General features: G+C 35.6%; 1 protein-coding gene across 4 annotated transcripts in view; it reads right to left on the bottom strand.

Moving 5' to 3' along the window:
• LOC121423095 (eukaryotic elongation factor 2 kinase-like) overlaps positions 1-12,856 on the bottom strand; it is a 39,531-nt gene that overhangs the window by 16,160 nt on the left and 10,515 nt on the right. The window contains exon 1 of one of the 4 annotated variants that reach the window (XM_041618384.1): positions 10,417-10,518. The exons of 2 other annotated variants lie outside the window; for them this stretch is intronic. The gene's annotated coding sequence lies outside the window, so the exon portion shown is untranslated. Of the gene's footprint in view, positions 1-7,189; positions 7,429-10,416; positions 10,519-12,856 lie in introns of those variants that run through there. One more of the 4 variants, XM_041618382.1, reaches the window with a different exon arrangement.

Here is a 12,856-nt window from a genome sequence, read left to right as displayed (position 1 = left end):
CTTTCGGTAATGTGCCCCCCACTTTTTGATCAGATGCCGGGATCATGCCCGTTTTTCACTTGCAATATTGGAATTGTAATTCTCAAAATTGCTTACGTGTAAAGTCTATGGGAAACATTAATAATCACATTGAGCAATGGTCAAAATTTATTCTTAGGATGTCTAGAATCAAGATTATCAATCATATCTAAATTATTCATTTTATACATTAGCCGACTCTGAATGAAAAATCATGACAGACCACCTAATTCGTCCGCATGACGAATTAAATTCTAGTTTATATACATTTTGTCTGCATGCATTCTCCACTTCAACAATAGCTTTATGGTTCTGAATTGATAGGATATCCAAGCTGGCAATATAAAATATGTTAATATTTTAATTTGGGATTAAGCCTACACGAATATGAAGGTGTACATTGTAAATTGATGCTTCCCCTTTCATTACCTGGGCACCCAATGGAGTGCAAGTTCAGTGACACTATAGTACGATAACAGTATTGTGTTTGGAATGCATGTACAGGACAATATGATACCAACAAAGTGCATGCAGACTTCATTAATGTTTGTGGGAATTTCATAAAACTGTATCACATTGCCAATTCTCTAGTGCTACGGCTTCTACAAGATTATTTGGTAATGAAGAAGCATCACATTCCTATCCTTCATTATCATCTGTGGTAGGGTAGACCGGGGTTAATTGGAACATGGGGTAAGTTGAAACATTGTAATTTTCTTTAACGCTTGTAAAATAAATTTATGCAATACTGCCCTCAATTTATTGCTATTAATAATTCAACAGTGTTGAATTAATATTGCAATAAATTTAGGGCAGTATTGCATAAATTTATTTTACAAGCGTTTAAGAAAATTACAATGTTTCAACTTACCCCATGTTCCAATTAACCCTGGTCTACCCTACAGTTAAATTTAAAAGAAATTCCCTCTACTACATGTTTTTAAAGATCAAGTCCACCTCAGAAAAATGTTGATTTAAATCAATACAGAAAAATCAGACAAGCACAATGCTGAAAATTTCATCAAAATCGGATGTAAAATAAGAAAGTTATGACATTTTAAAATTTCGCTTATTTTCAACAAAATAGTTATATGAACGAGCCAGTTACATCCAAATGAGAGAGTCGATGACGTCACTCACTCACTATTTCTTTTGTTTTTTATTGTTTGAATTATACAATATTTCAATTTTTACGAATTTGATTATTAGGACCTCATTTCCTGAAGCACAAAATGTTAAAATAATGGAATTCCACGTGTTCAGGGAGGAATGAAACTTCATTTCACATGACAATGACGAGAAAATAAAAATATTTCATATTTCATATAATAAAATACAAAAGAAATAGTGAGTGGGTGATGTCATCAACTCTCTCATTTGGATGTAACTGGCTCATTTATTTAACTATTTTGTTGAAAATAAGCGAAATTTTCAGTGATATTCTTGTTGAATTTTTCTCTTTTAATATTCAAATCAAGTTTTTGTTGGGTGAATCTTGTCCTTTAAAGGTACCATACTTCAGAACAGACTTTTGTACATGGAGATACAGGTGGCACTTTTCTGTTATCCTAAAAATACCAACATCAAACAATTTTTTTCTCTCAAAACAAATGTGATTTATGAATGAAAGTGAAACACATTTGATTAATGATACAAGTGTACATACACGTTCATGCACTCATTTACATTATAAATGTCTAACATTAATTTGTCAAAATAAGGGGTGGGTGGTTGTCAAACCAAAACTTGACTGATAAAGCAACATTGAACAAGTAAACACAGAACCTATGTACAATGTAGGTTCCAGTCAATGCTCAATTAAAGCACACAGATTGCTGGTTATATTAAATGTACATGAACCAAACTAGTACATTGTATGTGTATATTTTTTCTTTCAACCAGCATCACTCACTTCATCACATTAATATATATTGCATACAAAGCAAGCTTGACATTGTGAAACCGATCAATACCATTGACCTCCAATATGACCTCTGTCCCTCCCTGAACAACAAGGTAGTGGAACAGTTTGTCACAAACAGTTCAAAGTCCACCTATCATTGAGATTCGTATAATGACATTCAATTATCTTAGATTGTTGAAGAGGCTTTATGGTGATTGAAGGGAGGATAATGTGAACATAGTGATTTTAATGATGAAAAGTAGGAAAATAATCAGCATTAAACTGTAAGAAATTTAAATGAATGTACATGAAATATGTATGTTGACTACATGTATATTGAAAAGCTTTAACATATGGCATTCACTAGCATAATGTAGCTTTTTTTTCAAATTAGCTTAACCTTTGTCATAAAAATTTGTAATATGGGAATACACTAGAAGACAAGGCTCATAATGTAGGCCTTGAAATCATACAATGTTGATTGCCATTCCCAATACCAACTCTACTGAATGCATGATAGCGATGTAGTACTCTGGTGAATACAGTATGCCCTTTCCTCTCAATCTGGGTCAATCCAGGTCACATGACCCCATACAGTGTGTGACGTGATAAGGAAACAATCTGTAGCCAATCTTGGCTGCACGTGGCACATCAGTCATTGCCAGTATCGTTTGCCCTCTACTTCCATCCTTGCTTTTAACAACTTCAAGTATGTTTACCTTCAGCGATATCAAAATGATTGGAAATAATTCTGACAAAAGAAAAACATTTAAGGAGCCATCAATACCATATTAAACTTCATAATAAGAGATTTTGTGTGAATTGTGATTAAAAATAAAACAAGTATAGGCCCTACAAACTTACAAAGATCTGTATATACATTGTAAGAACAGTATTGGATTTGATGTTGATGACAATGATGGTGATGGTGGTGATGATGATGATGATGGTGATGTTGATAATGATGATGGTGTTGATGTTGATAATGATGGTGATGATGAGAATGATGACGTTGTTCATGATGGTGTTGATGTTGATAAAGATGATGATGATGATAATGATTAATATTATCTGTGCATAAATGCCTGAAGTTATATGCATACATGTATATTGCACAAAGCACATCCTACTGATTAAAATATCAATTCAAACAAACAATACATGAAACCACATCCAGAATTTTTCAAGTGATGCTGAATCCTTTTCAGTGTTTTCATTAAAAGAGATGAAACTGTACCTTGTACAGTTTGGAAATCCTATCTGTCTTTGAATAGCATTGAATAGAAAATCTTGAGGCAATACTTGAGGCAATACTTGTTGAAAATACTACACTTCAATGTGTTCCATCGATAACCTTCCTTGGTATAACTGTGGATGAGTTCCTGAACTGGAAGACTCATATTAATAATATCTCTTTAAAAATATCAAGAAGTATTGGCATATTATATAAACTAAGGTGTTTTGTTCCATCTAAGATATTAATGTTATTGTACATGTACAATTCAATCATATTACCACATTTATCATATTGCAATATCATTTGGGGTAATTCATTTTCATCTCATTACATCAAATTAAAAATTCTTCAAAAGAAAGCAATTCGAATAATTGCTCATTCTGATTACAACGCTCATAGTAATCCTTTATTTGTACAATTGAAGATTCTTCCAGTTCAGGAGCATGTAACACTAAACACACTCATATTTATGTTTAATTTTCATATTGGTAATGTTCCTCAAATCTTTAAAAATATGTTTGTAAATAATTCTCTCATCCATTCGTAAAATACTAGGCAAATATTTTTATTACACAAACCACGTGTACGTGTACGCACTACCAAAACATTGAATTCATTTTTGTATGTAGGACTAAGACCCCTGTTACATCTGAAAGTTTCCTACCCGAGACCCGACCGAGTCCACTTGCAACCTTGACTGGATTATTGGTGGATTAGCTTCGCGAACGGACCGAGTCCGAAATGTGGTCTGTTTACATCACAGTGTTTATTCCCTCCCCTATCTGTACTGTTTCGAGCGGCATCCGATTGCTGACACCTTTAAAAGGCGCTCTTGATCTAGGCTCCGAATAATTGAAGTTACCCGAGATTCTGAAAGAATGCTGATGATCCCAGCAGTCGTTGAAGATATGATCGACTTGAAAAGGATACATGTACGTTTAAAATGCTTCTTTTCAATCAAATCAAAGACTTTATCAATCACAATTCACGTGTCGCATGCCGCAAAAACATTCGAAGAACGACGGGGCTGGGGAGGGGATAGCGCGCGCTATGACGTAATTTGACAGCTGGCGAACGGACCGAGATAGGTTCGAAAGCTTGTGTGCGTTTACATCTACGAATCGGTGGACCGGCCCGATACTTACCCGAGACTACCTCTGAATGTGGTCTCGGGTAGGTTCGCTAAAAGGTGGCCCGAGGTAGGGTTGGGATGTTTACATCTGATTTCTTTCCGACCCGAGGTAGGCCCCGGGCCGGCCCGAGGTAGGGAATCTCTCAGATGTAACAGGGGTCTAAGCAAATGGAATGGTTTAGATGATAATATCAGGTCTAGTACCACTTTGTCAAGGTTTAGGGAATTATGTAAAAGAGATTTTTTCAGAGACTTAACCCATTGTTGATGTATTGCTGCATTCTTTTTAACCATCTCCTTTTTCTCTTCTCATCTTCTCTCTCTTCCTTTTCCTTTTCTCTTTCTAGCTTTCACTACCTCACTTTCTCACTTTTCTTTCTGCATGATCTGCTTTCAGATGATTAGGATATGTGTTTGTATGGTGTGTTCGGTGTGGGTGTGTGTGTGTGTGTGTGAGAGAGTGTTGAATGATGGCCAGCCAATTTGTTTATCTTTTTTTTTTCTTCCCCCGCCCCTTTTGTATATTATGTATTGTATTGTATCAATTTTAATGTGTTGTATATATGTTGGGCCCCAATTCACAAGCACTGCTTCTTATAGGGGTCCAAACCTTTCATTTAATTGTTTTACATTGTATTTTTCTTTGTTTTTATGATTGGTTGAATAAATAAACTGAAACTGAACTAAACTGAAACTAGCATCTGTGATACATGTACATGCATCCATCGGCTTACTCTTCATTGCAATGCAAAGTATCTTTCCTAGATCTGCTGAATCCCATGATTCATAATTTCATGTCGGTTTTAAACCATTCCAGGGTACAAGCTCTACATGATACATCCATGATTAAATGTACTAGGGCCTATATGGTAGTGAATAGTATTATTACCAAATACTTTTCATGAATTTAATCATATCAAACACATTATTCGCATCAAATTCAACAAACTTTCTCCATAAATACACAAATACCCTCAAAATACAAATATGTAAACAAAAATTTGGACCCCTCTTAGCATGTGAAATACATGTGCATGTATTTTGGTTACTTGAAAAGGTATCTTATTCAACTCCACATGTGGTATTACCCAACATGTGTTTTCTATGGGAAAAAGTTGAGAAAACATCAAAATCACTGATGAGCTATTTTGACCCTATCTTATCATTTTGACAATATACAAACTTTAAAAGTGTGTTTTGACCATTTTTCATCATCTTTCGATTCCTTTGGAAGAATGTTGCAAAATTTTGAGCATATGAAATTATTTTCTGATGTGTACAATGCGCGCATTCGGTAGTACAAGGCCGTAATACAATCACTCACTATATATTGTTTTTCTAAATGACTACAGAAGATGTACATGTGGATATACATGTAAGCCCTATAAAAATACAATTTCCAAAATTATACAAGCTTTCATATTGTCTTTACAAACTAACAAATATTACATCTGCGTATTCAGAAAATTTGATTAATCTTGGGAAAACCCTTTCCTTTCCCATTTTCACTCCCAAAGAAAAAAAAACACCCTTTTCAGAAAAAATAAGTATTACTAAGCTAAATCCAAATGTTTCTTGGGGATGTTATACCTGCATTATGTACGAGTCCATGACGCAAACTATCATACATGTATGTATTAAGTGTTTACGAATCATAGTCCAAAGTACAAAGTTGTGACCCCACCCGACCAGTAGAGTTCTGTGACACAATAATCGCATCTAGGGTTTTTTTTTCTTCCATTGTTTACAATTTCCTTCAAGCTGAAATCTGCAAACATAGAAAATTATGTAAATAGATATAATAAATCTATGGAATATTAATCAGCTGGACGCTCCAATATCTACTTGAAATGCTGCCAATACAAACTAAATCAGCTGTTTGGATGGACTTTGAATCTGTGTTATTCCATTATTCATTTCTCAATTATACAAGCATTTCTCGACTAAACTGCGAGCTTGAAAAATCCAGGGCCTTTGAACAAAAGTTGAGCCCAAAGAGTTCTCCATTTGAAAAAAAAAAGATAAAAAAAAATAGAAATATATTTCAAATTATATTTGAACAATTGAAAATTAATGACATTTCAATACCCCAAAAAATCTCCTTATAAATTCAATTGGAAAGGTATGGTACATATTTGACGTTAGGAAGCAAAATTTTCAAAGTTATTTCATTTATTAACTATAATATACACTAAAAAAAGTATTTTTCATGCTTGACCTAAATCCGACACAATTTTTTCAATAAATCCTTTTGCAAGAGATTTATTCCATCCAATTCACTTGTGAATTAGATTTCTCCTTCAACTGTAAATGTACCAATGGAATTAAAACAAATTTCTGGAAAAAAAAATCAATAAATAATTAGGCTACATGTAATATCATACAACAATGGTGTTACAGGGTGCCAAAGTGGCAAGGGCTTTCGCAATATCCAGATTTTTCCATTTGAATAAAGGAGTCTAATGTAATCAATAACAATACATACATGTATGCAACCAATGAGCTTCGGAAGCTCCTTGATGCAACTATGCATGTACATGTAGGCTGGACATTGTACAAATTTATAATTCAGTACAAATTACCAAATGACACATAAGCCTAATTCCTTATTGAAGAGTTATAAATCAATCATATAATTCATCTTATCATAAACCAAAAATCTTGATGTTTTCATGCTTCAGATATGAAAAATAAGATGAAATCTTGTTTTGTCTGTATGTCTGATATTGTTTACTGTATCAAACAAATATCTAAAAAACATGATCTTTCCAAGAGATATATTTATCCAGGTACTCTTCCTGTATAATAAACATATGACGTATTTTACGATCCAGGGTAAAGGTTTTCAGCTGAATAATATCAAGAATAAAATAATGTTCATAAAATGCCTTTAACTTACCTTTATGAACATCAAAATTTCCAATATCCACCAATATTGTTGAAAAACTTGCAATGATAATTACAACAACAGCCAAAACATTCCACTTCAATGACGAATATGATGCGACACATGAACCATATGGGGGAAACATACACTACGCATGGAGCAATACACGAGTTGTTGAAATCGCTGTTACAGCCTCGCTAGCCGACCAAAACAATGTCTCTCACGCTGCATGCTCTTTTAGTGCTGCTTGCAAAGGATGGAAATACATGTACAACCCTGGTAAACGCATTGCCCACGCATTGAACCCTGGTATAGTCTCTGGTAAACAACCCTTCTGTATGCTCAGGTCACAAAGCCTGCGGTTTGTGGCTCAAATGCAAATATACCTGCCTGTGTACATGTAAATGCCCAAGGCAGTCATGGTTTTTTAGTGGTTTGATGGAAAGAGATTATTTGTATAGAATATTCTAGAATTTGAATTCATTGAACCAGACAATTATTTGTTCATGCACAAGCATCAATGTTAGCCCCTATTTAAGTTTATTTCAAGTTTTGGTATGAAATCTCCCTCAAATGTGTATGCCCTACAACAGGTATTAAGTGAAGGATATAAAGTGAAAATTCATAAAAAATTTAGCATTTTTGCCTGAGCATCAATTTGATCAGGTACTAGATCAAAATAATGTATCGAAGTATTTTTTGTTCTTTTTCGATATAAACCCATTTCTTAATCTCAGATATGGAATGGGCTGAAAATTTCAGGACATATCTGTACCTCTTTGACATCCAATCACTGAAAAGAATAAAGGGCGATATTCAATGGACAGGCCCTACGCCAAAATCCAAAATTCTAATTTTCAGTTTCATGAAGAATTTCCAGTTGAGAAAGAATTCATTGGCTGCTATGCTATACTTCTTTAATACCCCTTTCATAAACCCCATTAAAATGAATTAGGCGGCTAATAGCAGCATAATTTGGTCGTAAAATTGGAGGAGGACAAGAGTTATCCGCATTACTCTGATGCTGCTATTATCCGCATAATAGCAGCATCGGGACAAGATTTTGAGTTTATGAACGCATTTCCAAATTATGCGGATAATTGCCATGGTGCGGTCACAAGGTCACCCTTTTCCAACACAACCACACCGGAGGGGGCGTGTCCAGTTGTCATGGCGATTATCCCCCTTTTTCAGGACGGGCGCTCGTAAAAATAATGCGGCTTATTTTTGGAGTTTATGAACGCAATTTTTATTGAATTATCCGCATTACTCTTAGGCGGCTAATTGGAGGATAGGTTTATGAAAAGGGTATTAGACTGAAATTGGATGATACTCAAGTATAAATCACATTACTGACCCTTTAGCGTGATCAAGGAGATTTAAATCTATTTGGCAGCAAATCAAAATATGTATGAGTGATCTACATCAAGCATGCTTATGCCATGGAGCTACATGTATTAATAGCTCCATGCTGATGCACTACATTGTAAATGCAGTACATGAATGTCACTTCAGTGATTGATTTGAGGTCTGGGAAACACCATGATGACTGACAATGTCAAATGTGCCAATTATTTTCTCTCATGCCAATTGCTGTACTACCACATCAACTATTCAGAATGAAGATACATTCAGCGATATAGGCCTATATCATTGCACCAGGCTCACCAGCTATTAAAAGATTCATGATTCCAACTTCAGGGCCCCATCTTACAAAGAGTTGGGAATGATCTGATCCACCACACCAATGGAAAGCCAGCAACATCAACATCTAAAATGCATGTTTGTTCAAAGATTTTTCTTGATATGCAGTATATCTATACATCCATTGTTTTCCTGAAAATTTAGTGTGCTCCTCTTCGCTTTAAACAAAGGACTTTGTGCAGCAAATTTCCTGTAGAAAAAAATATGACATTGATGGAATTCCATAGAATTGAGGTTGATCAGATCAATCGTACCTCTTTGTAAGACTGGGCCAAGAGCACTAAACTTTACATGTAGTTGAGTAACTGGGGGCTTCCACAGAAGAACAACACTTGTCTAGCTGGTGGTTTATGCACAGAGCTATTTTCTGTATTTGATAGCTCCATGGTTCATGCAAATACTGTTGTTGCTACATGTATGTCCATGCATTATCTTTTGTAGGCATACTGCAAGCCATCAACCTACTGAGTACAGCATAACTCAGCTGACCATCAAAATCTGGCTGAATGATTTTTTTTCCAAAAAACTTGGCCCATATTTAGAATGAAAATTACCAATCTGGATGGAAGAAACAATATGATTTTTAAAATATAGTTTTTGTATAGTGTAGTACAATTATATGTATATACATATATATTGACATTTTCATACTGCCAATTTAAGGATTAAAGTTTTAATAGAGATTATTGACCAAAACCACATATAAATGTATTTTGTTGAATTATGAATCAGTTTCTAAAATAGTATACATGTATGAGATTACAAAGCTCTGTGCTGAAGACTCTTTGCATAGCTTGAAATGCTGCTAGAAAAAAAAAACACATACTACCCTATGAGCATCTGGACAGTGTGTGCTTAACAAAAAAAAACAACACCATTTTTATTACAATTAATTTGGGTTTCAATTTCAAATAACATGAAGTCTGAATTCTGAAGACTATACACTGGTTGCAAGTTGAACTTGGTCATCCCATTCTGTCTGTAACGTCACATGACCTCTTCTGTGATTGGTCAGTGTGGCACGATCTCGTGTTTCTCTCCTGAGGTTTGTTTTGGCCAAGAGTGGATAATGCTCGTCATCATAAACAAGTATACATGTAGCTGTGTGGATTGGGGATGTGGATATACATTCACATGCAATATGGATGCTTTAATTTGCAGGTGATCTGATAAAACTATTGATCTGATACAGAAAATGCGATTAAAAAGATATCCAAATGCGGATACATGTACTTACAATATAGTTTGAGAAGGACATAATCAATTATAAATGAGTCATGCATGTAAATGAATCTCTCAGAACATTTGATCAAATATATGCATGTCTAAAATAAATTAAATACATGTTGTACTATTTTTAACATGTTCTAAATGTAGACCTAGATGTAAAGTCAAGCATTATTTGTTTGTTGAGGTCTGTCTTTGTGGGCACTATCCATAGAATAGGCACTACATTAAATATCACACATCTCTACTTCATTTAGAAAATTAAAATTAAATTTAATACCAAAGTGGAAGAGGATAACTGTACATACTGTAAATGAAGACCTGTGCAAAAATATGAAAGACAAGATGAAGTTGAAGTACTTCACAAAAAGTGACCTGCTTTTCCTTATCCCTCCTCTAGAAACTTCCAGCCATTGTGTTGGTCGGCCTGAATGGACTAACTTGACCACACTGTGTGTGACATCACAAGACAACAGGATGACCAATGGTTCTAAGACAATAACAGAAGGTCAGCTCAGATCACAATGACCTACTTGCTAGTTGGTTTCTGAGAAACTGGCCAATCATGGTAGCCAGACTGTCTGGTCAGTCCCTGGGGTCTGAGTGACCTTAATGTGGACAATGGGTGAGGTCAACAAAGGGAAACTGGGAACTATAGATCTGACCATGGCAGGTCCATGATCTGACCAAGGAGAGGTGATATCTTCTTGGTCCGACAAGCTCCAGCCACTTGTGGTAGAGTCCGGGGGGGGGGGGGGGGCACTCAGTATATAACGCATAGTGGGTATGTGCCGCGGAGGGGACCCCCATTTTTACACTCAAATTTCCGTTCCAAGGCATAGCATTTTTGCCTTGTTGAGAAAAAGAACAAAGAAAGCCGCTCCAAGGCATAGCATTTTCTTCTTATCGAGAAAAAAGAAGAGAGAAATCCGCTCCAAAGCTTCGCATATTTTTCGTTACGCCGCTCCGATCGCGTTGGATGAGCTGCAATTTTGTTGAAAAGCGGCCGCAGAGCTCCCCGGCGGAGGCCGCGCTAGCTGCATCATGCACGCATGACCGTTCCGTTGGGATGCATACGCGCTCATATGCTGGCGATCCGTTCCAAGGACCCCCGTTTTCACAAACATTTGTCGTTCCGAAGCCCGTTCCAAGGACCCTCCTTTTTACAATAAGCCCGCTCCAAGGCCCCCGTTTTTTGTCTCGCCCGCAGCGCACCCCCACCACTTTTTTGGTCGAGTGCCCCCCCGGGGGTAGAGTCCTTGCTTCAACTGATTCATGTACTTAGCAAAGGTACAATAGGAAACAATAATTCCATAAAACATTTTCATATAATGCAGGTCTTGCAGAATAAATAAACAGATAAATGATAGCTCAATATCTAAAATATGAACACAAGTACAGGCCTACAAAGAAATGAACAGAAAGATTGAATTACAACTGTAGATCTTTTAATCACTAATGTACATTCAATACAAGCAAGTGTTCAATGTCTTTTTTCTCTCTCTCTCTCATTCATCCATACAACATACAACTTAGGGTTGCAAAGGGCTGGAAACTTTCCGGAAATTTTGGAAAATTTCCATGGAAAGTTTCGGGAATTTTCAGCTGCCGGGAATTTTGGGAATTTTCGGGAATTTTCATTTTTTCACGAAAAGTGATAAATTCTGTTTTTAAATACAAATTTATAAATTGATATTCTCAAATATCATACTTTCCATTTGTATTTATACTATTCTTCATTCTTTAAATTGCCCAGGGTATAAAATATTCATCAAACTGTACCTAAATACATTAGAGTACATATGTATGTATCCAGTAACATGTAGAGCATTATGTACAAAATTTAAGCTTTTCAATTCAATGAAAAAAATAAAAAATACACTTTTTTTTCATTTTTCTTTAAATGTCAATGTTTTTATGTGAGATCCTGCCATTATATAATGTAAGGAGAACATTGCCCCCTGCATGTAGTCTGCATGCATAGACCCTTATTAAAACTTTGATCCACAAGTGGGACTTCACACAAGACTAGCACGAATACAACTTTCTGTTTCACAAAAGGACCTTCTGTACACAAGTCATTGGCAGAAACCTTAGGCTGCATATTCTGACCACTTTCCTCGAGTGAAGGGTTTGCACTTACTCTGCTGTGTAAAGCCTTCACTCGAGTTAAAGGTCTGAATGTGTAGCCTACTCATGCCTTGTAAACTGAAGGCCCTCACACTCAGGAAACAGCAAGATTTTATGTGCTAGTCTTTGCATGGAGACCCACTTTTTGATCAAAGTTTCAATCAGGGCCTGTGCCTGCAGACTAGTTTTGGACAGCAGACTAATCCCACCAGCAGCTATGGCACTGGCTTGAGTCTTTAAATGCGATAAAATCAGGTCCAGGAACGAAAAATGTTGAATTACCAATTTATTTCTGATGCCCCCTCCACCCCCCCAAAAAAAATGAGGGGCAAGAAATAACAATATTATAATGGCTGACATTGAAAACAATCAAGATGAATAATTTTTCACAAAGGGAGAAAAAAATGCACTATTAAAGTTTGTTGACCTCAAATGACTTTTGACCTTGATTGAGATTGAGAAACTTGTTATCAATCTCATATCTTTTGTAATATTAAATGACAATCTCATTTAATTTGATCTAGTATTTTGAAAATAATGAACAAAATAGAGGGATAATTGAACTGGAATTAACTTTAAGCTTGGACCAGAAAACTGTTGGCCTATCAGATTAATGCT

Source organism: Lytechinus variegatus, chromosome 10, assembly GCF_018143015.1.
Source record: "Lytechinus variegatus isolate NC3 chromosome 10, Lvar_3.0, whole genome shotgun sequence".
Classification (NCBI taxonomy): domain Eukaryota; kingdom Metazoa; phylum Echinodermata; class Echinoidea; order Temnopleuroida; family Toxopneustidae; genus Lytechinus; species Lytechinus variegatus.
The sequence above is the reverse complement of the archived record's forward strand: the minus strand, read 5'-3'. Positions and strand labels throughout refer to the sequence as shown.